This window comes from Anas acuta, chromosome 5 (genome assembly GCF_963932015.1).
Source record: "Anas acuta chromosome 5, bAnaAcu1.1, whole genome shotgun sequence".
NCBI lineage: Eukaryota > Metazoa > Chordata > Aves > Anseriformes > Anatidae > Anas > Anas acuta.
Window position 1 is genome coordinate 64655510 of NC_088983.1, and position 26862 is coordinate 64682371.

Genomic DNA, 26862 nt, shown 5'->3' on the forward strand with positions numbered 1-26862 from the left:
TGGCAGTCTCATTTGTGGTTTCATATCTCTGATCTGCCACAGAAAAAGTTTCATTAAAAGTAACTGACAATACCACTCCCTTCCTTGTCACCATCTTAGCCTGAATCCCAGTCGATTACAGACATATTGAAATCATCCAACTTGGAATAGATTTTTTTCCTCATGGAAAAAAAAAATAAATTAAAAAAAAAAAAGTGCCCAAGCCCTGCTTGCCTAGGTCTCAATGAGGGGCTATAGCAGGGGTACTATGCATGGCCTCGCTTCACGGCCAGCCCAGCAGCCCCACAGCTCCCAGATGTGCTCTGGCAGGATCTGCCCTCCGGCTCATCCCACCAGCAAGCCACAGGCACCAGCTGGCAGGGCACTCTCTGGGCATCCAGGCAATTGTCCAGACTTGTTTTGGTATGGCTTGGCCTGTTTTCTCCCATTCCCAGAGGCCTGAGATGGGAAACTGAACAAAGGCTATGAAATTCAATGGGAAGAGATGTCCCTTGACGTTTCTTCTTGTTTTGGGAAGGCAAAGAGTAGGAAATGTTCCTTGTTCCTTTTTTTTTTTTTTTTTTTCCCCAGCTAAAACAGAAATAGGATTTTGGCTTTGTTTTCTTTGCATGTCAATGGCATGAGCACAGTAAAACAGCTTTCCTAGGGCAGGGCATGGTTTTTCACTTGCTACTTAAGATAACCTGATTTTGAGCTAAACACTGCTCAGCTGAACTGATTTTAGTGGAAATTCTGCCTGAGTGAACAATTAGCTGTCTAAGCTGAAGTTGAATGAGCCCCCATTTTATGCATCCTATTTATTTAAATCTACCTTTTCATAATTTAACAGTGGTTTAAATATCAGAAGCTTTTAAATAAGTAAGTCAGTAGCAAAGCAATAACAGAGAGAACATCTGAATGAGGAAGAAAATGAGCAGTGTATGACAAACAAGGTCCTCTCCATAACTACAGTTTTTGTGATGTGATATCAGGATAGTGACTTACATGACTAGTGAGTATTTTAAATAAAACAGGCTCCCTTTCTGTTTAAAGAATAATGCTTCTTAAAGATGATTCCAGAGTTCCTCACCTGAAATGTGTTTATGAAAGGAATTAATTTTGCTGAATTTAACAAGTAGTCATCAGTCACTCAAAATACATCCCCCAGAGAATCAAACAGCCAGGGAAACTTCGCATAACTCTAGAATTTATGTGCTGAAAATATGCATGAGGCAATTCAAACCAATTCTAGGATGTTTTAGGCCATAAAGTCTGTTTTCAGCTATTGTAGATCATTGGCTCTGCTTTATGAGAAACACTGTTGTACAGGTTTGTAACTTAGCTATAAAAATGTGCTCCAGGCTAAGGCTCAGTATAAAAAGGTCTCTGCTAAAGGGTAGTTTTTTCATCACAACTTTTATCTACTTTTTTTTTTTTTTTAGCTATTGTAGGCATTTTAAAAAAAAAAATCTCCTTCCACTGTAAAATTTTACCAGTGTCAGAGGTTTATTTATCCACTAAAAACTGCAAGGAAGAGAAAATTAACCCAGATTTTCAGTATGCAAATACCAGAACTATGCTTTAGTTGGACAAAGTTTTAGATTTTTAAGATAATGTGTGAGAACACAATTTTAAGAGCCATCATTTCCCATGAAGTTCATACCCTACAAAAGGATTAGTTTTAAAAGGTATGTGAAGTACTAAAAAATACGATCAGAGACAACAACAATCATACCTGGATTATAGATAAAATGAAAAGTTTTCGGAAATGTTAATCAACTGTCGAAACAACTTGCTTAGATTTTCTTGTGAGTAAAGATTTTGTTCTTTATAAAGAGGTGACCCAACGCTTGTACAGAAGTTGAATACCTGACAGAGAAAATAATCTTCACGGATCTCCAGCCTGCATTACAAGTCAAGCTAGATGACTTCAACAGGAGCTGGTGATCTCTAAGACTATGAAATTATTAAGAACTGAATACATAAAGAGAAACAATCTCGAGAAAAGAGTTGAGAAAAGTGCTGTGCATATAGATAAACGTTCAGAACAAAATTATACAATACTTCAAAACAATCAGAAAGTTTTTAATTAGCTCATGAGATTCAGCCTACCATTGTGTAGAAAGCTCCACCTTTGCAAACACATGATTTTTTCCAGTTTGCAGGCAAACACATTTAGATGTATTTTGCTAAACATAATTTGAAAGAAAAAGCCAGGCTGAAATAACTGTGACACTCCCAACGAGCCTTGTATGGGCAAGGTTGGAACTAGCTTCCCATTCTGACATTCAGCTCAATGGTCATCACCGAAGACAGATTTATGGCAGGCAGAGCACAGCAACTTTAGATCAGTTTTATGTTTAACTATTCGGTTCATAAAAGCTAAAGCTTAAACCATAAGGAAAAAAATAAGTATAGAATTAAGTTACATGAAACTACGGTAAAGACAGCTTTTTTGTTTGTTTCTAGCTACTGTAGACATGTTTTTTTCCCTAGTCCTATCCAGGCCAAGTGAGGGAAATCACTGTATTTTGCTACCTTTCTAGACAGATGAGGCTATACTGTTGATCGGATAGCGCTATACAGTAAGTATACTTCATGAAGGGCACGTGCCTCAGAGATCCTGGATATCCATAGCACATACACATTATAGTTATGATACCATGCTCTTCATCATTTGAGAATGAAAACTTCTGGGCTTATTGTTCATTTACTATAAAGCTTTTCAAGGCATAAATGGTAGAGTTGCAATTTCCAGAAACAGAGATAGTGCATCTACAAACTCTGGATGTCTAAGACAACTCAGAGAACATAATTCTAGCTCTAATGGTTATATAAGTAGTTCGAAGTAGATTAGCTTTTTTTTTTTTTTTTTTTTCTCCCCCCTCCTGAGGTTCACAAGAGTATATTACACATCTTTCAGAATCACACTGCCAGTGTTAAAGGACAACCCACTCATAAGCTGCTGTTCCAATACCCTACAGTAATATTTCCCCAATGTTTTCTACCAACCCTCAAAACACCTTGCGGCCCACAAACACAATCACTATTTAAATGTTCATGGATCAATAGCGAGATGCTTATGCCTTCTTAAACCAGCAACATTATGAAGGCCATTATGTACCTCCACTTTAACCTAATTTTGGCTGACAGCTCTTATCAGTCCAGCTCAGAGCAGTAAACCAATCATTTTTAGAAAATCCAGATGGGCAGTTCATGACCTAGTTGACAACTGTGGCTCAGAGGTCTTTGGGTAGAGATCTCACTTTAACCTCCTCAGTTAAAACATTGTCCATTGTCCATCAGGTTTGACATTGTCCAGGTTTGACAGATTTACTTGTGGGTCTATTCCCACAAATTGGAGTGCTGGACAACCCTGGGCAGAGACTTCCACACCATGATTAAAGAAACTCAAGTGCAAAGATGGGAGGAGCAGAAAACATCTCTCATTCATTTTATTTCTCATTGCTGTTGGTTTTGTACATTGTATCTGGACAATGTTTTAAACTACTCTGTTATTAAGCCTTTTTCTGCTCAGTGAGGAGGACATAAATTTAATCAGTAGGATGAAGTTACAGCTGAGTTAAAAAGCTCAGCCCCACCAGGGATGAGAAGCATTTATCCAATTATCTTTCAGAGGATGTTTTGCACAGCCACCACTCCCCTAACAATAAGGCTAAAATGACAGTGGTGCATGGACTAAAACACACCCTTCCTGCTTAATTCAATTCCTCAATCTCATCTGCAATGGAATGCAAGTAGAGGTTCTATTTGTACTGATGCGAACAGACACGCACAAATATATATGACTCCACACACAAATATAAATGACTCATAGGAGAGACTCAAGGACCTATGAGACAGTAATACTATATCTAATTTTGGAAACACTCCATGATTTGTATCTTTTTTTTTCAATGTCAATGGAAATAATGAAAGTTATTAACATGTGTACCGATGATTCCTGGCAGTTCTGACCTTTAAAAAAATAGAACTTGGATTTACAGTTGACAAGATTCACTGCAAGTGCACCACATAACAGTAAGCTTCTGACTTCTAGCCTCACTAAGATTTACTGGAATACCCTAGCCAATACAGTAATATTTTAACACCCACAGGAAGTGCAGTTTTACTAAAATATCCCTTTCTGCTTTTTTTTTAAAACTAGTAACTCCTGAGACCTTTTTCTGCCTTTTAAATCATGTTAACTAACATGATATAAATTTGTAGCATTTTCTCATAAGACTCATTAGCATTACACGTTGCAAATCTAATAGTAAGGCCTTTTCAGTTGTACGTATGGTACAAATATAAACATGAAGCAAGTGTGAACTGCCTGATAATAAACTCCATTACTGACTCCTGAATAACTAATTAAAATGCTTATCCAAGAATGTTTCCTTTTGAGCGTACTTCCCTTACTAAAATTCTTCCCTTACTAAAATTCACCTGAGTTACAGCTGTAGACATGTCTGCATAACAAATTCATTGTATTTTGAAGAAATATGTTGTACTTACTGTTATAAGTTGCCCCTGAATTAATTTTTAGAGGGCATTGTATTAATCATATAAAAGAATGTATTGAGTAAGAAAACAGCAAGCAAGACAGCGCTGGGCGGCCGTGGAGTCTCTGATCCGCCAACGGCGCGCACCTCACCCTCGCCAGGGTCCCTTTTTATATTTTAGTAATTCCGGGATTAGGTAGCACATCCAGGTATGTTCTGTAGCTGCACACACTGTTGCTAGGGGGTCGTCCCAGTCTCTCTGGTGGTCGTGAAGATGAAGGCCGTAGTCTTCCTCTGCATTGTGGCTCGACTCCCTTTCCTCACTAGGTCATGTTGACCCAGCATGAAGCAGGAAGGCAGAACATTATCATGCTGGTTCAGCAGCTTATCAGGAATGGTTACAGGAGCTTTGCAACGGTGACTTTAAACAAAAGATGGAACTAGGATGCAAGGGGGGAGAAGGGGAGAAAACTCCCTCCCCCTTACCGGTTTAAGGGCCCTATCTTGTTACATTAAGTAAAGGAATTTCAGGCATTTTACAGTTTCTTATCTCAGCAGGAGACCTTTACTACCCCCACTTCTTCAAGCAGGACTCCTTGTCCTTATAATACAAAAGACAATGAACAAACATTTATTGTATATTACACTTACTCATACTACAGTAGAACTTCTCAAATCCGGAACACTTACAGCTTCACAGTACTTAAAGCTTACAATTCTTAACAATTAAAAAAAAAAAAAAAAAAAAAAAAAAAAAAAAAGTAAGAATCTTACAATTCTGACAACCATTAACCTTACAGCTAAGCACTTGCATTGCAGGCACAGCCAACCATTTTTACCTGCAATGATGCACTTGGCAGTATTGCTGTGGGGTTCAACTGTGAGACTAACAGTTAAAAATATGTACTGGAGACACGTCACTTGTAAATTGGGACAGCAGCTATCATCATAGACCCACAGGGCATTTGTACCAAAAAGAGTAAACCTTTTTTTGGAAATCAGTTATTATACATACAGGACGCTGATTTTACAATCAATACAAATAAACAAGGTCTGGACTAGATAAGTGATGCAGCATATTGAACCAGACCTGGCAGTGGCAGTTTCAGAATTTTATTTTCTAACCTACCTTCACCTCTATCCCTCCCCCATCCCCTTAAAAAGCTGTTCTAGCTTTCCTAGCTTTCTCTCTGAACTATCTGAGACCTGGAGACAGAGACACTTTCTGTTCTCTTCTCACAAATCATTTGAATATCATACTTCTTTCTTGACATGCGTGGCCATGACAGGAAGTGAACTGATTAAAAAGTGACATTCCTCTTTCCTGCCTGCCATTACGTCCCCATTCTGGTTCCTAAAGATAAAGAGTTATAATAAAACTCAATACACTGTACTGCTGTGGTTTTGATTTTTTCTGTCTTTTGCCAATGCTTACCATGTATTTGATACAGCAAATCCTGGGCACTGGCTCCTAACATCCAAAGATTAGCTGAAAATCCTGCCTTGCTTGCCTGTATCCAGAAGAATGCTTTTTTCAGTGCTTCATATTGCTTAAAGCCATTTACTGACCATACTCTGTGAACCAACAGAAAGCTCTTTCACACATTTCTCCCCATTCAGCGGGGAGAAAATCTATTTTACTGAAAACAAAAGCTTATTTAACTTTTTGCTTTACCACTGTACTACTGATTTTTTTTTTTGCCTTCATAATACATCACTGCTATATTTTATTTACAACAGAATTTGTTCCAAAGATCAGTGATTAAAATATGCTTTAGGCTAAAGAATCATAAATTTTCAGATCTTGCCCAACTAGCTTTTCCAAGATGTTATGTGTGTGATATTTTATTAAAAGGCAACTTGAACAAAACACCTTGAGCAGTCCAGAAAGCTTAAGTCCAGCTTCTGTTCAATTACACTGAAAACAATGTATTGCATATTTCTGTAAGCCTGAATTTGCTTCTAGTTGCTGCCAAACTTCACTTTTCTTCCAGTTAAATACTCGCTCAGTCAAACCTGAAAGAACTCCTAGTACAGCATGTAGCCTCTGGACTCCCAAGTCAGCAGGAGGTCTCTCAGTGACTTGAATATGCTTTAAACCATAGTTTAGAAAAAACTGTTGAAAGCTAACTTTCCTTTGCTATACTGTGGCCCCAAAGGCCTCCAGAACTAAAGTACTATAAAAAGTAACTTTCACTTACAAGGTGTATTTTTTTTTTTAATGTATTAAGGCACTTTTAAAAATCATTTATAAATATTTAAAATGTGAGTAACTTGATCTTGATAACTGAGTAAATATATGTGCAACAAAGTGAAATCTTTGTGTCCTTGACTAATGTGGTCAATTTATGTCCAATCATCAACTGCAAATGAAAAAATATTTTCAAGGCAGCACCTAACCATCTCCACGACTCACAAAGGAATTTTTCTTTAAGCCTCACTTCTTTTAAAGAGAGACAGATGCCTAGCTTCAGTAAGACAGGAAGTCTAAGGGAAGTTGGTGGTAACATTGCATTCAGAATTCAATACATATTTAAGCACTTGTCCAAAAAGATAAACCCAGCAGTACCCTATTCATATTTCTAGAAGCTACTTGAATGTCTCTGGAAAGTTACATTCCAAAAGAGATAAACCCCAAAATTCCTCTTTCCTTTATTTTCATTTACAGCTGCATCCCTGCTGATATCACTATTAACATCAGCAGCTGTCACATAAAACTGTCTTAGTTTCAAAGGTCTTCTGGACATGCTGGGAGCATTCTTCCGTACCATTCTCTAGCTCTGTAGCAACAACTGCTGCTGGTTCAGCAAACATAATTCATACAGGTATAAAGACACTCAGCAGACGAAGAAGTGTGACATTAAAATAAATATGTTAGCAGTAAGAAAATTTCTGAATATTAGTAAAAAAAACTTAAGGTAGTATTTGAAGGATGATCACGCACTCACCAAGTTCCAAAGTGACGGTGTTATTCCCAGTGCACACATATTTCAAAGTTCAGCAAAATACCATGAAGAGACCTGAGATTTCAGAAGCAGCATGCTAGATGCCAATCACTACACAGGCTTTTGGATATTTGTACTTCATTGTTATGAGGTTTGGTAACTATTTTCTTAACTTACCTGGCCATTTCTGTGCAAAAAACACAGGATGATATGGATCCAGTATCTGCTTCTGAAGCTTAATCCTATGAACCGAAGAACGTGCTGGTTGGTGATCAGCAGAATGTATAATAAGCATGGTCTTAACTCTGTAGAAGACTAATGTTTATTGAATCAGATCTTGAGTTAACAATCTAAGTCAAACTTTGTTTAAGGAGTTACAGTACGACAATACTATGAACAATCCTTGGACATGTCTAAGAAGCAGAAAGAATGTTTCTTATTTTTTGCTAGTATTTGCTCATTTTTGTGTTACAAAAATATGTCGACAGCACTGTGGCCATTAAATTCGAGACTGGCAGAACTTCTAAAAGAATGCTTCCAGATTTGAATAAATGATATTGTTTAATAACATCCACTGTCTAATAGATAGTGGGTATTACTTAATACTGATTTATCTGTGTGACAGAGAAAAATATCATTGAGAATTCTGATTTGATTCTATCTCTTAACAACCAGAACCTGCTCCCCTAAGAGATGACTGCAAATGCTTATTCCTTGATATGTGTCTCTGACTGCAGGTAGTCAGAACTGTCAGGCTGAATTACAGGTTCAAACAGGATTATGAAGTTCTACTCTGCAGAGGTAGCAACTTCAGTAGTTCACATTCAGAAACAAAAAAGGAGAATATTGTTTTCAAGGCACTGCTTAGTCTGAGCCAGAATGTAACTGAATTATATTTTAACCTAAAATCAGTCCCATAAAAGTAAATTAGTACAGTTTTTGCAATCTGTTTCACCTTCTGTAGCATGGTGCTGGGGCACAGATCCATCTCTCTCTTTGTCCCGTGATACTTACTGGCAAGTAGAGATTGCTTAAAATGCAGGCCACATCACTATCCTACTATTATTCCCTTCACAGTGATTTAGAAAAAGAAAAAAAGAAAAAAAAAAAGATAAAAAAAAAACTATAGCCCACAACAATATTATTAGTTCTTTTCTTGACTGAAAGGTAGCATACCAGGCACCTACCAGCCCCTGTATCACAGGAGAAAAGAGGCTACTAAAATAGATGCAAGAACCAGCAAGGAAAAATACTAAGTAAGGTAACAAAAGCAAATATATAAATTATGGAAAGAAAGCTAAAACTCTATATGTTGCTTTTGTGAAAGACTGTGCTTGGTTTTAAAAACAGAGTAGTTTTTGCTGAATGTTTAGTTATCTATAGACTGTCAAAGAATAATTCCAGACCATCTGGTGCCTATCCTGTAATTTGATCCAGAAACATCTAGCTCAAAAATAATCCCTCTGGGCACAAACATACATACCACAATCTCATCAGCAAATTTCTGATATATAATTTATATAAAAATATGCCATCTTTACCTCCTGGGAAATCAGAGAGGAAAAGAAAGAAAAGAAAACTTTCTGGTGAAAGACCAAAATATTAGAAACAATGGGAGAAACAAGGTATTTCTCAAAAGATCAACATCAAAAAGGAAGGGTTTGTTAGACCAAAAGCCTGATGATCAGCTTTAGTTTCTAAATGTTAAGCGATGCAGTTATTTGACCATGTCAGATAAACACTGTAATGATGAAGACAAACCTGAGTTTTTACAGAAAGCTTAAAATAATACTTATAATACCGGCAGCCCCCATCATCACACTGGAAAAAAAATAGATTACCCCACAAAGTGGGCAACAGATGTCCTAAAACAGAACTTGGAATAATACCGTAGTTAATAGTTATAAGTACAGAACACTGAAATATAAGACATGGTCTTTAAAAACACTTTTAAGCAAAAGGAAACAAAAAGGCAACTCTTAGCACAGATCTTGGTCACTGGGATTAGTACAAAGAAAACTGAAATCATTGTAGATAGTTACTAGTCAAAAAGTTGTTTTAAAATGATTATGTTGGATCATAAAAGCTCTCTCTCTGCTTCTGTACTGGGAATGGGAGAATTAACAAGATGTATCTTAGAACCAGAAACGTAATTCAAGTATCTGAGATCTGAACAACAGTCCAGTTGATGCAGTACCTTCAAGGGTGAGCAGCAAATAATGTTTTGGAGATTATATAAAAAGCCTTTATTAAGCAATTAACATACAATCTGAAAGAAATCTTTGCAGCTAAGAATCAGAGGAGACCTTTCTGGAATATATTTTCTAGTTTTTAATAAAAGTTGTACTCCAGAAATCTGAAGTATGAGAACTGAAAGCATTAGTGAGTACATATTGGCATTGGAAAGGGTTTCCAGAAAAAAGAAAAAAAAAAAAAGCTATATGATACCAAAATAATGTGTGCCTAACTCCTGGGGGTGAGGGGGAGAACACCAAAAGTTCTGGAAGTCAGAAATGAAGATGTATCCATAACCATCCCTAACCTGGCCTATGATCAATATGAGCAGGCAAAAACTTACCAGTAGTTGTTAGAGGCAAACTTTCCTTCTTCTTCCTTCTTGTCAAGAAGTGCAGCCTGTGCTCATAGCCTAAGATATTGTGGAGTACATATTTTCCCATTTAGACTGTGGCAGCATCTGGCTCTGCACATGGTGACACTGTATTTCAAGCATGAAATACACTTTCCTATAACCTTAGGTAAGTTGTGAACTACAAACGTGGTATTTAGAGATGTTCAAAAACTGGGAAACTGTTTTTAGCAAAATCTGTTGAAAACTTCTAATTTTCACAAAATATTGACAGCATAAATAAGTCAAGATCTGTATTGAGTCTCTTTCGATGTTCAAAATAAATTTAAAACATCCCCGTACTACAGCAGTGCACCTGCATCCAAACAACCAGTTTTAAACAACCAATTTGGCATACAAGTTATCTTTGAGGAAGGAGTAAATACAAATAGAAGAGAGATATAAGACCCCAAAGACTGTTTATGTATGCAAACAGACTTGCCTCAAGATTAATTAGATTTTTGCACTTCCTCCTTTAATTGTCCTTAAATGCTGAATAAGAATGAATGTCTGTCACAGCCATCATCTTTGTAGATTCTTTCTAGCTATATGAAACACATTACTCTGCTTAAGTATGATGCAGCAGACACCACAGTCAAGGTTTTCTGTTTTATTGATCTGTAAGGATGATGAATGTTAAATTTATGCCCCTCCCCCAACGGTTTCATATTCATTTGATTTCCTGAAAAAGTTCACAGAGCAAACATGACATGGGTCATCCCACAGAAACCCTTTAAATGTTTCCAGTCTGCTCTGTGCAGTTTACCTGTTGCATTCCAGAGATCTGAGGACAAATTCCAGAAGAACTCACTACAAGCTATGGCTTGTTTATATTGGCAATGCAGCCACAAATATGGTGCAGAACAAGCAAACATCCTGCCTTTCCTTCCTGAAAGAGTGCCACTATTTACAGAAAACGTGAACATATTCATATTCAGTTCAAATACTGAACCAGGTATTCAAATTAGCTCTCGAAACCATTAAACGTGTGTGCTACAATGGCCCATGTCACTGGTATTATAAGATGTCTGTGTGGAAAACAGGCCTGACAATATTTTTTTTTTCCTGCATCCACTTCCTTTACAATGTTACAGAAAATGTTACTTCAATAAGACCAAAAAAAAACAATAATAATATAATAACATATATACAATACTTACAGCAGCTTTATGCTTCAAAGCGAATTCAAGTTCAACTTTTTAAATGACAGCTTCAATAAGAAAATGACTACCTAAGAACATAAGCAAAAGAAAACAATGGGGAAAAAAACAGAACTTTAGGTCACTGGCCTCTTAACTACATACACTTTGGAATCAAAGGAGCAGTTGGATTGCTTTAGAATGTATCTGTCTATATATCTGTTTTAGTAAGCTAGAGTCAAATTGATAAGCTTATGAATTTAAGCTAACGTAACACTAGCAAAAATTGCTTAAACAGTAAAATAAAATAAAAAAACTCTAAACATCCCTCTCAGAGTGAGTGAGCCCAGACATTCTCTCCAGCTGTACATTTTTTCTGTAAATGGTTTTGTTGTTTTCTCAATTTACTTTGCTTACAATGGATCTTGCTTTTGAAAATCCAGCCTCTGCAAATACGTTTGATTCCAAAAAATAAAAATAAAGAGACCAAAAGTCATCACCTCCGTAACAGAAACATAAAAGACAAACATAAAAATGTCTGTGAAGCAATCCTATTTTACCTACCTACCTAGATATCTCCAATTTTTTCACTATACAATCACAAATAAGCAAAGGCACTATGACAAACCCAGCAACTGGGAACAATTCGCAGCAAATGCTTCACGCTTGAACATTTAATCACTTGATGGAGGACAGTCAGTGAATGTTTACTTTTTGTTTCTACCACATAAAATTGAGCTTGTAATGAAAAGTGTGGCTGTGCTTTGAAACCTGGAGGGCACAATCCCTCCATTAAAATGGGGGTTGAAATTTACTGCAGCCACTTGTGAATTTAATACCTAGTATTATCAGTTAAGGTGTGCCTGAGTGTAAGAAAATATCCGCTGCCTTCATTAGGTTCTGTTACATCTTATCTATTTACAAATATATCTTTGCAGCTTCTACAACTCTGACATGCACTTTAGAGGGATAGCAATACTCCCATCATCTCACACTCTCTGTAAAAAGAATAATGGACAAACAGACACATAATGCAACGAGATAATTCTGCCAGTTTCTAGTGATATAAGAAACAGAAACAAAGCCCTGGAAGCAACATTACAGTTAAGAGTATCTCAGTACTTCTGCGATAAACTCTTATGTATGGTTCAGGCATCCTAAACTGTAAGAGGCTCCAACTTCTAAAAGAACAGGCTGGACATAAATCCTTACACACAAAAGGAGAGCAAATAAATCACATCATTTGGAACCAAGTGGTGAACAACGAATATGCAGCTATTTCAAGGCTATGGACTTTGGAAGTAGCAATTAGCTGCTTCCTTTGGCTGCATACTGCCTTTCTCTTTTTGTTATTGATGTTTTGTTTTGTTTTGTTTTGTTTTTTTAATTATTTATTTATTTGTTTGTTTGTTTTAATGAAATGACAGTTGTTCCATGCAATTATGTCCACACACATTTCTTAGCAGATGGTCAAGGCATCTGTACTGTTTTAAACTTGCTTCAGAATTTTAACAGGTTCACTTGATGGATCTGCAGTCTTTCATCTACTTTGGCATACTAATTTCATCACTCCCAGCAATGGTTTTACTCAGAACTTCATTTATATGCCACAACATGACAGCTATACAATTTACTCTCACTAACAGCAGAACTAAATGTACTTATGCCCCATTATACTTACCAAAGTCTGTCCTGGACTCAGATTATAAGAACATATTTTTTTTCTTTTTTAAAGAGCAAGCTTAAAACTTACCTTTTCTTTTTTTTTTTTTTTTTTTTCCCCCTCATTTTAAAAGGACCTTAATTCTAATGCTTGATTTAAGGAGCACTTTCCTTTTGTAGGGCAAGCTGATGCAGACTAGCATTAATGATTGTTTGGTACACTGTCTTTCATTGCATTCATCTTACCATTTGATTTCTTCTGCACATATGACAAATGAGCCCAAGTTCCAGGTGGAACCTTTACAACTGAATACCAGCTGCAAATAAAAACAGAGCAGGTTCTTTTCAGAATGCGATGATACAGCTCAGTAGTGTCTGTGGTGCAGCATGTATTTTCATCAGCAGAAAACACATACCAGTGTTTTTAGCCATAGGATAGGCAAAATGATTGTATATTCAATGAGCTACATAATTCCAGTAGTATTTCTGGTTCATTCTATACTAGAAAGGACATTCTTGCAGGCGACATTCTCCCAGATCTCTTGTTTATGAATATCCGTGTTGCAAACAAGTGCCTCCATTTATTGTATAACAGCAGGTAAAGTATAATCACACACGATCACTCCTTAGGCTCATGGTATTTTGAAATAACATTAACATGGAGCAAGAGATGGTAAGAGATGGACAATCACACTTGTAACCACCTTTTTTTTTCCTATTTCAGTGACAGATATATGATAAGTGACTTTATCCTGAGAAAACTTCTACTTCCCCCCTTCTTTCTGAGTGTTCGAGCACTTTATCTTTTAAGATGTAATCCAAACCCTGTTAGACTTAATAGAGATTTCCACTAACCTCAGCAAGCTTTGAATCAAACCTGTAAATTAGATTCTGACCCCTTTTAATAGTGTGCACAGGATTTATAGTCTAGAACAAAAACAACACAACAAAGAAAGCCACAGAACAAAAATCTGTGAATCACCTTGCTCAGCCTTCTTCCATTTTGGAGTTCCCTCTGGCAGTCAGGGAATTCCTCTTCCACTTGCACTTCTCAACTATAGTGTTCAATGCCAAGAGAAATGGTGTGTGACTACACACCACATACCACATCCCATTTATTCCCAGTTGCAAAGAGCAATAGACAACAGCCTTGCAGAGGACATCAAGCCAGAGCAAGAGGTTTGTGAGTTACACCTGATATTGGGGGGGGGGGGAGGAAAAGGGGGAAATGAGGTGGCCTAACAATACCTCTTTAAGTCACAGGCAATTGTACAATATAATATCCTTACTAAAAAAAGGATTGCAGCCCAACACTTCACTATCACACCTATAACGTTACTTGCCCCCTTGTTAGCACTGGTGTGGTTGAACTGCTGTACTGATTTAGTAGCATTTGAAACACCATTTGCAGACATAAGTAACTCCATAAATAGTGAGACAGTGAGAAGCCATGGGCAACAAGCCTATATGGGCATTTATGGAGAGTCTGGTATATTTTGGCAGGAAGACAAATTTATGTTCTGTTCACTAGTGCTTTATGGCACCCATAATGTATAGTCAATTTTGTAACTCTGTCATTCAAACGATGTTTTTTATTGGTAATATGAAGTCATACTTGAGAAATAATGTAGACAAAAATTTTGCAAAAGCCAGTTACTGAAAGAAAAATGGCTAAGTGCTTGTATGAGTGGCTTCTTAATGGGTATATTTGATTATCCACATCATAGGATAAATTTCTATTTGGAAAATAAAACACTTACTGGACCCAGTTGGCACAGTAAGATTTCAGGTTCCATTTATATCTAGCTGCAAATGACTGACCTCCTGTCAAAGTGACTTGCTGTTCTTTGATACTCTGCTTCACCATGCCTGCAGAGATTTTTTATTGTTCTGAGTTTCAAAGCTTGCAGAGTGATGAGGTTTTGTCTTCAAGGCTCCCATTCAGTCTCTCTAGGTTTTCCACAACATTTTATTTAAAAGAAAAGAAAAAGAAAAAAAGAAAAAAAAAAAGATCTAATTTTAATTAAGGAAGGTAAAGAAATAGACCAGATGCTATATAGTTACCCAGATTCCTGATCAAATTTTCTGTCAGAGCAAACCCAATGGCAGAAAAACATTGGTTTGAATTCATTGGTAGAGCACAGCCAGGATTATACACACGTGAGAAGCATTCTTAGTTCAGAGCAGCTTGTGACACGTTTTGGTTCTCCTACAACTTCAGGTAAAAATTATTCATTTACTTAAACTCTAATGATACACCAGATTAATCTCCTTTCAAATACAACTTGTGCCTACACTTTCTTAAGGGTATAGAAAGTCAAAACTGATCTACAATTTGCGCAATACATGTGAATAATTTGTAGTTAATTAAGAATGTATTTGGTTAACATAAGCATAGTGATATATGGATGCATTATTGGAATTTCTGCAAACAGAACTACTTGTAGCATTTCCCCAAAATACAAGAGCAGGAGAATAGTTGTTGTTTTTTGTTTTTGTTTTTCAATAAACGTGGTCACAGGAAAAAAAAAAAAAGAAAGTATGACAGAAATTGAACATCTAGATGTTCTTATAACCAAATTTTTCAAAATAGCCTTGACAGCTGTCAACTAATGGGAATTCACTCCTATGTTTGTATGGAATTAATCTATTATTTAACATTTATATTAGTTTATATTTGTCTAAAAGTCCTTCTTAATTGATTGACTGGTATGCCTTTTTCCTCAGATCAGACAGGGAGATCATTTAAATGAAAACAACCCCGATTTGCAAATTACCTGCATCTAATGGGGCTTTATTTCATTACCATACTGGCTGTAATTCCAAGTCAACATTCATTACTCATATAGTTCCATTTTAGTGCAAACAGCTATGCATTGCTCAGAAGTTATTTGTAATATTTTAAGTATTTTACTCTAGGAACACATGCACTGTTGCCTAAAAAAAAAAAAAAAAAAAAAAAAGGCAACAGTATTCAACAGTATTCTTTCTATAACAGAATTGAAAATTTAGGACTTCCTTCCATACAATAACATAGGACATGCAGTAAAAGAGCATTCCATTGAGGGAATGTGAGATAATACATCACCATGCAACGTGTGCTTCCTCCCCATATTAAGAGTACATCAAGCTATGAACTTCAGCAACAAACATTTGTTTTCCTCTAACTTTCAAAAAGTCCTGAAAAGCCCATACAATGATTGTAACTTGTTATTGGTCCATTGTCAACCTGAGCCATAAGAACACTGGAGTCAGAGCTCTTCTTTTTCACACTGCCATGGAGGCGGGTGGGACCACAGGGAACATAGCAGCAAGACAAAAATGTGTCCTGCCACAGATCTGTCACTAATTCATGACTTCTGGAAGTCCAAGTGACATCTGTCTGTGGGCTGGGTGCCAGAGGTCCTTTGGGCACTGATGTCTCTTGTGGCACCAGTGCTATCCCTCCACCCATGACACGTCTCCTTCTGGTCAGGTGCACTTTCTCAGTGCTTCACAGAACTGCATGGCTGTCCTCACACACCAAGGAGGCCTGCTGCTTGCCTTGCTATTCTCATCTTCTTCCTGCCACACAAGCTGGCAGTCAGAGGGCCTAGAAGCTCAGTGAATGCTGGGCCAGCTGCAGGGGGCCTGTTTTATAGGGCCCGCAGCAAAGGTAGGGCAGTGGTGGCCACGGTGACCTCAGCAAGCATCTGCGATGGAGTGACCCACGCGTGGCCAAAGGCGGCTATGTTGGGAATGGCTTGGAAGATGCCCTCACGTGGAAGGAGGAGGAGGGTTGGGGGGCTGAGGCCCCCGTTTCTGGGGCTGGATCCCCTGGGCCATTTGGCTTGCCAGAGAGAAAGGCTGCTCCTCAGCCACAGGGACTGCCCTGCACCTCCTATTCTGTGCCCTGAGTTTATTTTTAACACTGGTTTAGGTAATTTCATTCTATTCTTTACAGAAAAGAACAGAAGCAAGGTGCATCTCCAGCCCTAATTCCCATGCATGCTCTGTGCTCTGAGTGAAGAATTTCTTCTTCACATCACATCTCATCTAAATCTCTCCTCCATTTGTTCACAGCCATTATTCCTCATTACATGGCTACACTCCCTGATAGAGTCCCTCTCCAGCTTTCTTCTAGGCCACTTTTATGGGTAGGGTTAGGTAGCAAAAATGCAGGACCAAACAAATTTTAGCCTTATCTACCTGGCTATCTACATGTTCCATATGACATTTTCCAGCTTAAACCTTCTTGCCAGGTTGGTCTGTCCCACCACAATCAGTTCACCAACAGAAGTAGGTATCTACTCACAAGGTGCTTAGTAATCTGCTTATAGCATATCTCTTTCCAAAAGTTCTTAAATGTAAGTAATGCAAGTGAAGTGTTTACATTTTAAACCAAGAATCAATAATTTCTTAATTTTTTTTTCTTATATGGGTCAAAGCCCATGAATGTAACCCATCTAATTTACCTTGAGTGAGTCTTGGCAAACCATCAGTCGGCAACTCTCAAAAATCTCATGGCATGCCAGAGGCTACCAAGTTGGGTTCATTTCACACTTTTCAGGGATCTTTATTTAAGTATAGGATACCACTGTACAGCTCAAAGAGCTTTATCAGAAGCCACGCATTCAGAGACAAACTTTAGTGCCAGAGTTAGAGTGAAATTTAACCCTGAAGTTGCAACTAACAAGTTATAAGCCAGGAAATTTGAATTAAATAAAACACTCACTAACAGTATTAATATCTAGCAAGTGCACAAAACCACTAGAATCCACACAGGAACCGTTTGAAACTTGCCATGGTAACAGTGCACCAAAGCTAGCTATCAGACCTCATTCCTCCCACTAGATGACTTATTCTGCAGGAATAAAAATACTAATACTAATACTATTCCCAAGCCCTCTTATAATTCAAAAACAGATTTCAGCAGTATGCTTTTAAAATTAAATGTAGGTTGCAGGGAAGAATCAGGCCCTGTAGATTCTGGTAATACACTGATAAACATAATATTTGTTTCACCTTCACCCATGTTAGCCCCTTCCAAGGTTTAAATTTATGGGCAACGGTGTCTGTTCCTTTCACAGGGGTTTTGTAAATGCATAACATTAATCTGTCACTTGGTTTTCCACTTTAGCTAGTACACACAATGAGGCACAAGAAGCAATAAGGTACATTGGTAATGACTCTCAATGATACATCCATATGTATTTCATATTGGAGTGTGACCCCTGTGCAAATTAGGTTTATTCCCACAAAAGCTGGTTTTCATCTAGCTAGCATCTTTTCAGGTGGTGACCATGAAGTGCACCAGGGCAGACTTACACAAGACACCCTCAGCATTGTACTAGCCTCAGTATGGCTTTTGGATTTATGACCAAATCATCCCATTAGTATATAGCTCTATTGTAATACAAATGTAAATACAATTATATGAGATAAAGGCTATCCTTCAGCAAGGACAGCTGTACAGCACAAGCATTTTATCCCTGATAAAATCCCTGATACAACATATGTTATAGTATTTGTATATACTGAAAAATTAAGAAAAACAGCTGTCACATCACAGTATCCATTAAACATCTGCCACGTTTTCTCAGACAAGCCTCTTCTTGCTCTGAATCCATATTTATCTTTCAGCTTTTTCCTTGTAGTTTTGATGCAGTCATTTATTACAAGGAAAACATTTCTGAGATACCACGTATTTCTATACCACACCATCAAAAATGAAAGCAATAAAACAGGTTCAAAAATTGCATCCTTTTGTGCATCTAAAAACATACTGCATTCATCAATAGTCATGCAATATCTATTTTTAATTAGTGAACCAATTTTTAATCAATAATGGAAAGTTCAATGTCTTTAGTGTTCAAACACCTAACATTAGAATATTCAGAAAGTAAATCATATTCAATTAGCTCAATTCCTTCACATTTACATATTAATCTTCACTTTCTGGAGTGAAAGGTATTTGAAATGCTAGGAGGGCTTTGATCTTCCTGAAAAGTAAAAGTGTAAGGATTATTAGATTTTGAATGCCTACTTTCAAGATCACTGATCCTCATCTATTTTCTCCCTGGAACTGTAGTTCCTTTGCTGAGACATCTAGCTTTAAACAGTCTGGTGCTATCACTGGTGCAGTAATATAAATCAGACTGAGGGTGTACAGTCTGAACTCTTGCACAACATAGAAATTACTCAAAAATTTGGAAGCCAAATTTTTAAAGCATCCGGGATTAAAGCACAATATTGGTTTTGCTGCTTGTATGACTGCAGGGGAGAGATCTCCTAGCAGAAAATGCGTGTTAATGATGAAAGGGACTACCTCGATCACTGAGTTGAGTTTTCCCTCAAGTCCTAAACACATATAGTGGATATTAAATAAAAAGATATTTAACACTAACGTCAATTCTACCCATTCATCCGTAACAGTTGAAAGAAACTCACAGTTTAGAATGTATATCTTTAGCATAAAAGATGAAAAAATACTTTTAGACATAAAACAGAAATAAGGAGCAAGGACATTTAGCACTACTAGAGGTTGTGCACTGTCAAGGAGTTACAGTGAAACAGATGAACTGAGCCCAGGAACTGAACTTAAAACAAAACGACACAGAAAAATAACAAAACGTTCTCTGCCAGTCTAAACAAGAAAAGAGAATGGGAAGAGATTTCCTTACGCCCCTCAAATCTGAGGACTGCAAGCCAGATGGCATTGCCAAGCCTGGAAGGAAAACAAACAGCATCCTGACAATGTCATCTAGGAACAACAGCAGAGTTGTAAAGTCTCCCCTCTTTAGTTTCCAGTGAAGATGAAGCAAAGAAATTAAACATAATTATGCAAAAATAAAAATGCATGAGGGGGAGACAGGGAAAAGAATACTTCTTCAACCCTCCACATAAGCAGTGGCAATCCTCTATTAACAGATAATTGATTAGAAACAAAAGACATTTAGTCTAACAACTCTTTCCAAACCATTTACAATATTCAAGAACATCCTAGCCAACAATACATATCTTTCCTCGAATTTGTCAAGATCCACTTTCAAATGATACATTTCCAAGCCTTTTGCTCTACTTACTTACGAAAGTTCATTTCATAACTTCAGTCCTCCACTGGTTACATATTTGGTACCAATGCTGAAATAGCATCACATAAAATCACAGCTTACTTCCTCCTTACTAATGGATTGGTTTAAGATCAGTCAATAGCAAAGAATACCAGAAATCTATACAAATTACCACTGTATTTTAAATTAACAACAGACATTTCATTACTATAAAAATTTCACACACTGCTTCAAAACCCAGGTGACGTGGCTGTAAATGTGACCTGGAACAGTGCTTTAAGAAGTGACCTCAGAACGTACAAGAAGTTATACTTGAGAATTAAACAAAACTTCCCCTGAGCATCTCACTGGTTGCCTTTTCTAGATTACAATCCAATCAAAAACAAAAGCAAGCATTGCTATAATCTCTTTCAAACAAAATAATCTCTTCCATCAGCCCAATTTCTTCTCCTGAAGAGAGGTCAGTTTTATCTCAGTTTTTATTTTTGCTCTTCTACGCTAGATTTATCCTGAATTGCAGCATTGCTTTCGATTTCCTATTCCCTAAACAAACAAAAATAGATTCTCAGTAAAGATCCCAAGTCCTATCTTCTTTCTTTCCTGCCAAGAATAACTTATTTCAGCAAGTGCACCAGAATCATCACAACTCATAATTAGCAAAGCTCTTGTTTTAGCCTGTTTAAACAATGCAATATTTAATGTTACATCTGCAGCTGGTCTGAGCTGAAACAAAACTATTCACATGATCTGTGTTTTAAGTTACCATTTCCACAGTCAGTAACCTAAATTCTTTATGTAATCCACATGGCATTGCTTTCACTGCACCTTCAATGTTTATTTCAAATACTTCACACAAAGACAGAATATAGCCTGCAAAGTGCTTATTTTTCATGACAAGTTAGAAATAACTAGTTTTAATTTTGATTTCAGCACTCAATTTCTGGTTGGTCAATTAGAAGGTATATTTCCAAAAATGGCACAAATCTGAACTGCATACCACATAAATAGCGTGTTTCAGAGCTCAACTAACAGAGTAACATTGAACACTCATGGAAACTGTCTCCAGAAATATTAAATGTTTAAATTTTACTTTATATTTAATATAAATATCAGATGTCTTATGCCAGGACCCTCATTGTTACTCAACTCTATATATCAGCATTAAGACAGAATTTCAGTTTATTATATGCATATATCATGACATAAAGTATTGCAGATTTCCTCTGTGAGCCACATACAGCTTGCACCACTACATGTTACTCATTCAAGAGATATTATAATAGATACATGAAGTGTATCTATTATAATACATGTCTTACAACACTTCATTTTTGGGCAAGGGATTTGCATATTAAATAGATTGCTACAAACCTATATTGTTTTATACACCTAATACTTTTGAGCAATGTCTCTCAAAAATGTAAACAAAAGACAGAGCATTTGCCTACTGTGATCTATTTTACCAAAAGTTATTTCAGATTGTGGATGTTTGGGGAGAGTTTATCTTTAAAAAAAAAAACAAAAAAAAAAAACTACAGTCTTTAGTCTTACAGCAGGTGTTAGCACTTGTTTATACTACAATACTGCCAAGTTTTGTTTCTCAGTAGATTGTTCTTCCAACCTTACTTCAAACATTCTCCATACAATATGCTGCCTGCAATCTTTTATTGTTGGCAATGCAAGTATCAAGGTCACGCATCAACATCCATCAGCTGTACACAGCTCCATTTCTTCCCACTCTGCCACTGGCACTACAAAGGCTGTCCCTGCACCTGCAGCAGAGCAAAGAAGCCTTCAGAGCGCACTTCTTGCTTTAGTTCTAATAATTTAATAACATTACCTTAAATATGCTAATAGTAGTTGAAAAACTGAAACAGAAGGACATGTTTTGTTTGTGTCAGAGCTGCTGCTCTCTATGCCAATTCCACTCTGCATTAAAAACCACCCAAACCCTTCTCTCCCTTTCCAAGCACACACAGCCATGTGGTTGGGTACTTGAGGCACACCTGCCTGCAGGTCAGTCTCAAAACAGATGAGGATGTGAGCTAGGACAGCAGACCAGAGGAGCTAACCAGAACTAAACCAAGGTAAGTGCTAGAGATACTCCTACAGATACCCTGCAGGAACAGGTTCCCTGGAAATCAAAATACAGCAGGGGAAGATGCTGGAAGCAGAAGTGGTATCTACAAACATACACAGGAAAGAATACAGTCTGGAACTGTTTGACAGCATGTTATTATAGGTGCTTCTCTAAATCCATTGGCAATTTGGATTTATCTGGCTTTTTCTACTTTAGCTGGAGATGTCTTATGCGAAATCCTAGTGGGCTTTCCTTTGAGCAGGCAGTAAGGATGGATTTTCTTGAGACACCACAGACCGTACGCTATGATAATCCTTTTGGGGATCACACAGAGCATAACATCGTTTATTCTTACATAAGAGATTCTTTATTCTCTTCCTTTCATGCTTTAACTCCCTTATATTTACCTTTCATTGACACTCACTGTTCCATGACCATTCCGTTTTTATTCTTTCCATGCCCACCAATTTTCTGATTCCCATTCCCATCATCTTGCATCTTATCCCTATTTTCTATTTTAGCGTTCCTGAACAGTTCATGTGCCACGTAGCTACCATTTCTATTCCAAACTGTTCTCCTCATTTCCCTCCAGCCTTTATTTCTGATACTCTCTTTACCTCTGAATAGCTGCCCTTTTGCCCTTCATTTTACACTAATCAGTCCATTTAAGCTCGTTATTAATAATAGTATGGAAGGCTATATTAGTTAGCTCCCACCCAGGGCAGGAAGCAAATAGCCTTCTCTATTCCAACAGTTCCTTCTATGTGCACCTTCCACTCACTACTTCTAGTGCAAATACCCCAAGTCATTTCTGCTTTTCAGCTTTTATTACTGCACAGGGATAAAATTTGGAGAGAAACAAAAATAACTGCTCCCAGAATATTGTAAGACATTCTTTTCTTCAGCCTAATTCAGCTTAAGCATTACAATACTGTCAGATGCATTATTTTAATTTTAACATTGACAAGAAAATTCACTGCAAGTATCTTTCAGTATCAGGTATTTATAATCTAGGATTTCTGCAAACCCTACCATAAACAATTAAACCATTGCATTCCAATGTCCAACTTCTATTCCTGCTTCAAATCTGCTGAAAAAGCTCCTGTGATTCCTTAATATGTTATTTCCACATAGGCCTGCAGATAAACTGAGCAAAATGATCTGCTGCTTGCTAGGAGTATGTAGTCCTACCTACATGGCCTATATGAATTCTAGGCTGTTAAGACTTCTCTCAGTTAAGTTTCCATTTTAAAGACTGAAAACTGCTTAAATCCTCCTGTTTTATTCCTCTGCCATGTATGTGACAGCCTCCCAATGTTCTTAAAGAACTTTTTTTTCCATATATCCCTAAATATTCTATCCAGTCATTATTCGTGATTAATGTAGATATCATGAGGCCTTCGTCCTTTCTCCTGGTTTCATTTTTATCTGCAAACTTCTTTATGATTTTTCATTTTGTTTTTCACATTCTAAGGCCCTTCAGCTTTTTCTCCAGTATCTCCCAATTTACTGTTATTCACAGTTAATACTTTTCCTTCTATTATATATCTTCAACTATGCAACTGAACCCATCTATAGTCTTTCACCTGTCAAGTTGACACCTCCATCCAAATGACAGAAAATTACCAAATTTTTGTCAGCAGTAGCGCAGGAAGCATTAAAATTATTTATTGTGCTACTTTCAAGGTAAGCCAATATAAAAGGTAACGCCTAGGACTAGTTAATATGCATTGTAGTTACTACATATTATACCACTTACAAATTTATACACACACCAAATGAAATTGAATGCTAATTTCAAACATGCCAATATGAAATCATTCCAATACCTCATGTTTACTCTTCCTTTCTTGCTTTAAATTTACTCCACATCTATTGTAGCAGAAAATAGCATCTGCCTCAAAAGGTAATAATAAATCCTTTCTTTTATTAACAGAAACACTGTAATTCACAATACATGATATGTTCCTCTCATTAGGTTTTTGATGAAAAATATTAATGACATTTTGGCCAAATACCTAGCTACTCATTTCTGAATAAGATCTCTTTTGAGACATTCACATTATGTAATGGTCAGGAGCTTTGAACACAAGTTAGGATTTTATTACATCTTATTTGCAATAAAACAGAAGCCAAATGCAGATCTATCCAGTGATTTTGAGCAATACTCAGATAGTGAAAAGCATTTTTATGAACATTACAACATAATGCATGCTTTTCAAGAAACTATTTTCTACTGATGAACCTTTGTTAGGATATGAACCAATCTTATTTAAATGTTCATCTCTGCTTATCTCTGTAGTGTCAACATAAATCCTTAAATCACAGAGAAGTAAAATAGGATGTGAATTTGAAGCAGAATACTTTATCATCTCTAATACTGAGTAGGAAGAGTAGTCTGGTTATATTCAACAGCATCATTGTAAGTTCCTTCAGGACTGAAGTGAGGTACTGAAAACAGGGATGACTGTCATTCTCTGTATGTTACTTCTAATGTTTTTTAGTTAATCAACAAGGCTTTCAAGAGTGGTAAAATACAAAACTACACTATGAAGAATGTATAATGCAGACCTGGATGAATTTTATTCTAGGACTGCAAATAAACAGGCCACACTAAAGCGAGAATAAATTTGTCAGCACTTCAATAATCCATTTGAGATGTACATTGCCTTTTCCTACATGCTTTTCTATTATGTGCTGGTAAGACTTGTAGGGAACATGATCTATTTTGTCTTTGTGCTTTGCATTAGCAGCTGTGAAAAGTACTGACCTTAGAGACCTTAAAAATTAAATCTTCTATTTGTTTTTTGGTCAGGTAAACAAATGCTTATGGGATTAACACAGGTGACAAAAGCTAACTCATAGAAGTGTTTTGTTTTTGTTTTACAAGTATCACTGTAAAGGTTAAAAGTACTCATTCACTAGTGTATTTCACGAGTGTGTTTGAGTAGCTCTGAAACACACAGTAAAAGCTAAATACATTTTAAATGCTTTCTGTAAAAATAAACTAACTTAAACATGTTCATAAATAATTCTAAAAGAAAGCACCACACATATGATGACTGCTGATTAGATCAGTGAGACCCATTTATAAAGAGAATTTTCATCCACTCAAAAGTAGAGAAACTAATCTCACACAGAATACCAAATTACACTAACTTGTAACAGTGTGGGTTAGATTTGAATTTGTGATCAATACTGCACTGCGTCACCGATAACCTCAGTTACTTAGTTTCCTTCAACAAAATTTCTCAATTATCTGCTACAGACTACCCCTAGAGTGATCTTCCTCTTTAAAGCAGAATGCCTTTCAATTTCCTTTGTAAGTAGTTAAGGCCAGACTTGTTCCACTGCCAGGATGAGTGAGGGAGCAAGCAGCAGAGTGCTCATGGATGAGAGTATCACAGACTTCATGTGACCAGAAGGTTAGATTCATGTTCTCTTCAAAGAAGTAGAGCTGGAATGATGGAGATGTGCTGACCCAGAGGAGCCAAAACAACTTCCAGTGTTTGAACCTACTTTTCAGAAGCTGTCACACACCTTATTGTCCATGTGTTCCAGTTCAGCGTAACTAGCATATCTTCTGAGATGTTGTAAAGTAAAGACACCAGCCTCCCTCAGTAAATGATACTATCATGTATTTCTTCTATTTACTTAGACTCTATGCTGAGGTATGAAGGAAAAAAAACAGAATTCAGCATCCTTTATCACACAAGGGTCTGACTTCATTCTCTTAATATCATTTACACCCGTGTCTTTCCTACCTCAGAAATCTTAGATATTTGTGTTCAAAGCCATGAAAGTAAATGATGCTAATGGTAAGTTTGTGTTTGGAAGGTGTACTGGAGATCAGCTGAACTGCAACAATAAAAGATTCTACGTAATTTAAAGAAGAAACTAAATACACAATTTATACATTGCTGTTTGTGAAAGTATAAAAATAATAACTTAAATCTCTCTAAACATAAGGTTGTAGAACTTGGGCTGTTAGTAAAGCATTACACTTGCAGAATAATCATACCTTAGTCCTCAAAGTGCAAGCAAATTGACCTCCTCTAAGTAAAAAACACATATATTAAATATTGGATTGAAAAGTGGAAAGAAAGTCAAGCTTACTCATTGTTCTCAGCATAGGGTCTCCAAGAAAACAAAAATACAAGACTTAAAATATTTTTTGTTAAAGTGCTCTAACATACTACCCAATATTTCCTTAAAATAATGGATGTTGCTGCTCAGAATAGCAAAGTATACTTCCTTCAGTTCTTTAAGTAGAAGAGACATTTCTCCAGGCAATCATGGAAAATGCTTTCCTGATTTAAAAATGAAAATGGTCTTGTTAGCATTTTTGCCAGGTGGAATATCTGAACAGAGGTATAAAATTGCCATATGAATTAGAAAATATTATCCTTCAGCTAGCAACTCATACTGTGAAATCAGAATCACAAGCAAAACGATGGTTAAAGAAAAAAATTTGTATTGGGCAGCTCAACTTCATCCAAGATAGCACAGTGAGGATTCCTGTATGTCCCAGCTTTTTACTCCATAGGGAGAAAAAAAGGGAGTCAATTAGGTAGACCTTTTTAAGAATCAGAAATTAACTAGACCTAATTCCTTTAGAAGTCTATCAGTGCTGCCCTAAAATCAAGTAAAGGGATTGCCTTGAGATGAATGAAGGTGAATGCTTCTAATAGTTCAAAATGCAGCTCTTTCATCATTCTTGATTATTTATTTAGGGAACAAAATGAAAGTTTAAAAAATTACTTTATTTTCCTCTTATTTGCTGTCCATATCTCCTTTACAGGACTTACCCTATTGAGCCATTGACATCCAAGACTAGGAGCAAGTCCTGAAAGAATAAAAGCACTCAGTGGACA

The 26862-nt window shown here is 36.7% G+C and overlaps 1 protein-coding gene across 7 annotated transcripts in view; it reads right to left on the reverse strand.

Annotated features, from left to right (window-relative positions):
- Positions 1-538: 538 nt before the first annotated feature.
- The window catches only part of LOC137858019 (PX domain-containing protein kinase-like protein), a 43142-nt gene continuing 16818 nt past the window's right edge, over positions 539-26862 (reverse strand). The window contains exons 4-10 of one of the 7 annotated variants that reach the window (XR_011097476.1): positions 26797-26853; positions 11216-11286; positions 10008-10076; positions 7607-7671; positions 7433-7504; positions 5920-5995; positions 539-5838 (exon numbers count right to left, since the gene is read on the reverse strand). The gene's annotated coding sequence lies outside the window, so the exon portion shown is untranslated. Of the gene's footprint in view, positions 5839-5919; positions 6060-7432; positions 7505-7606; positions 7672-10007; positions 10077-11215; positions 11287-12948; positions 14807-17469; positions 21681-23895; positions 25655-25752; positions 26299-26796; positions 26854-26862 lie in introns of those variants that run through there. The other 6 variants (XR_011097475.1, XR_011097477.1, XR_011097478.1 and 3 more) reach the window with 6 other exon arrangements.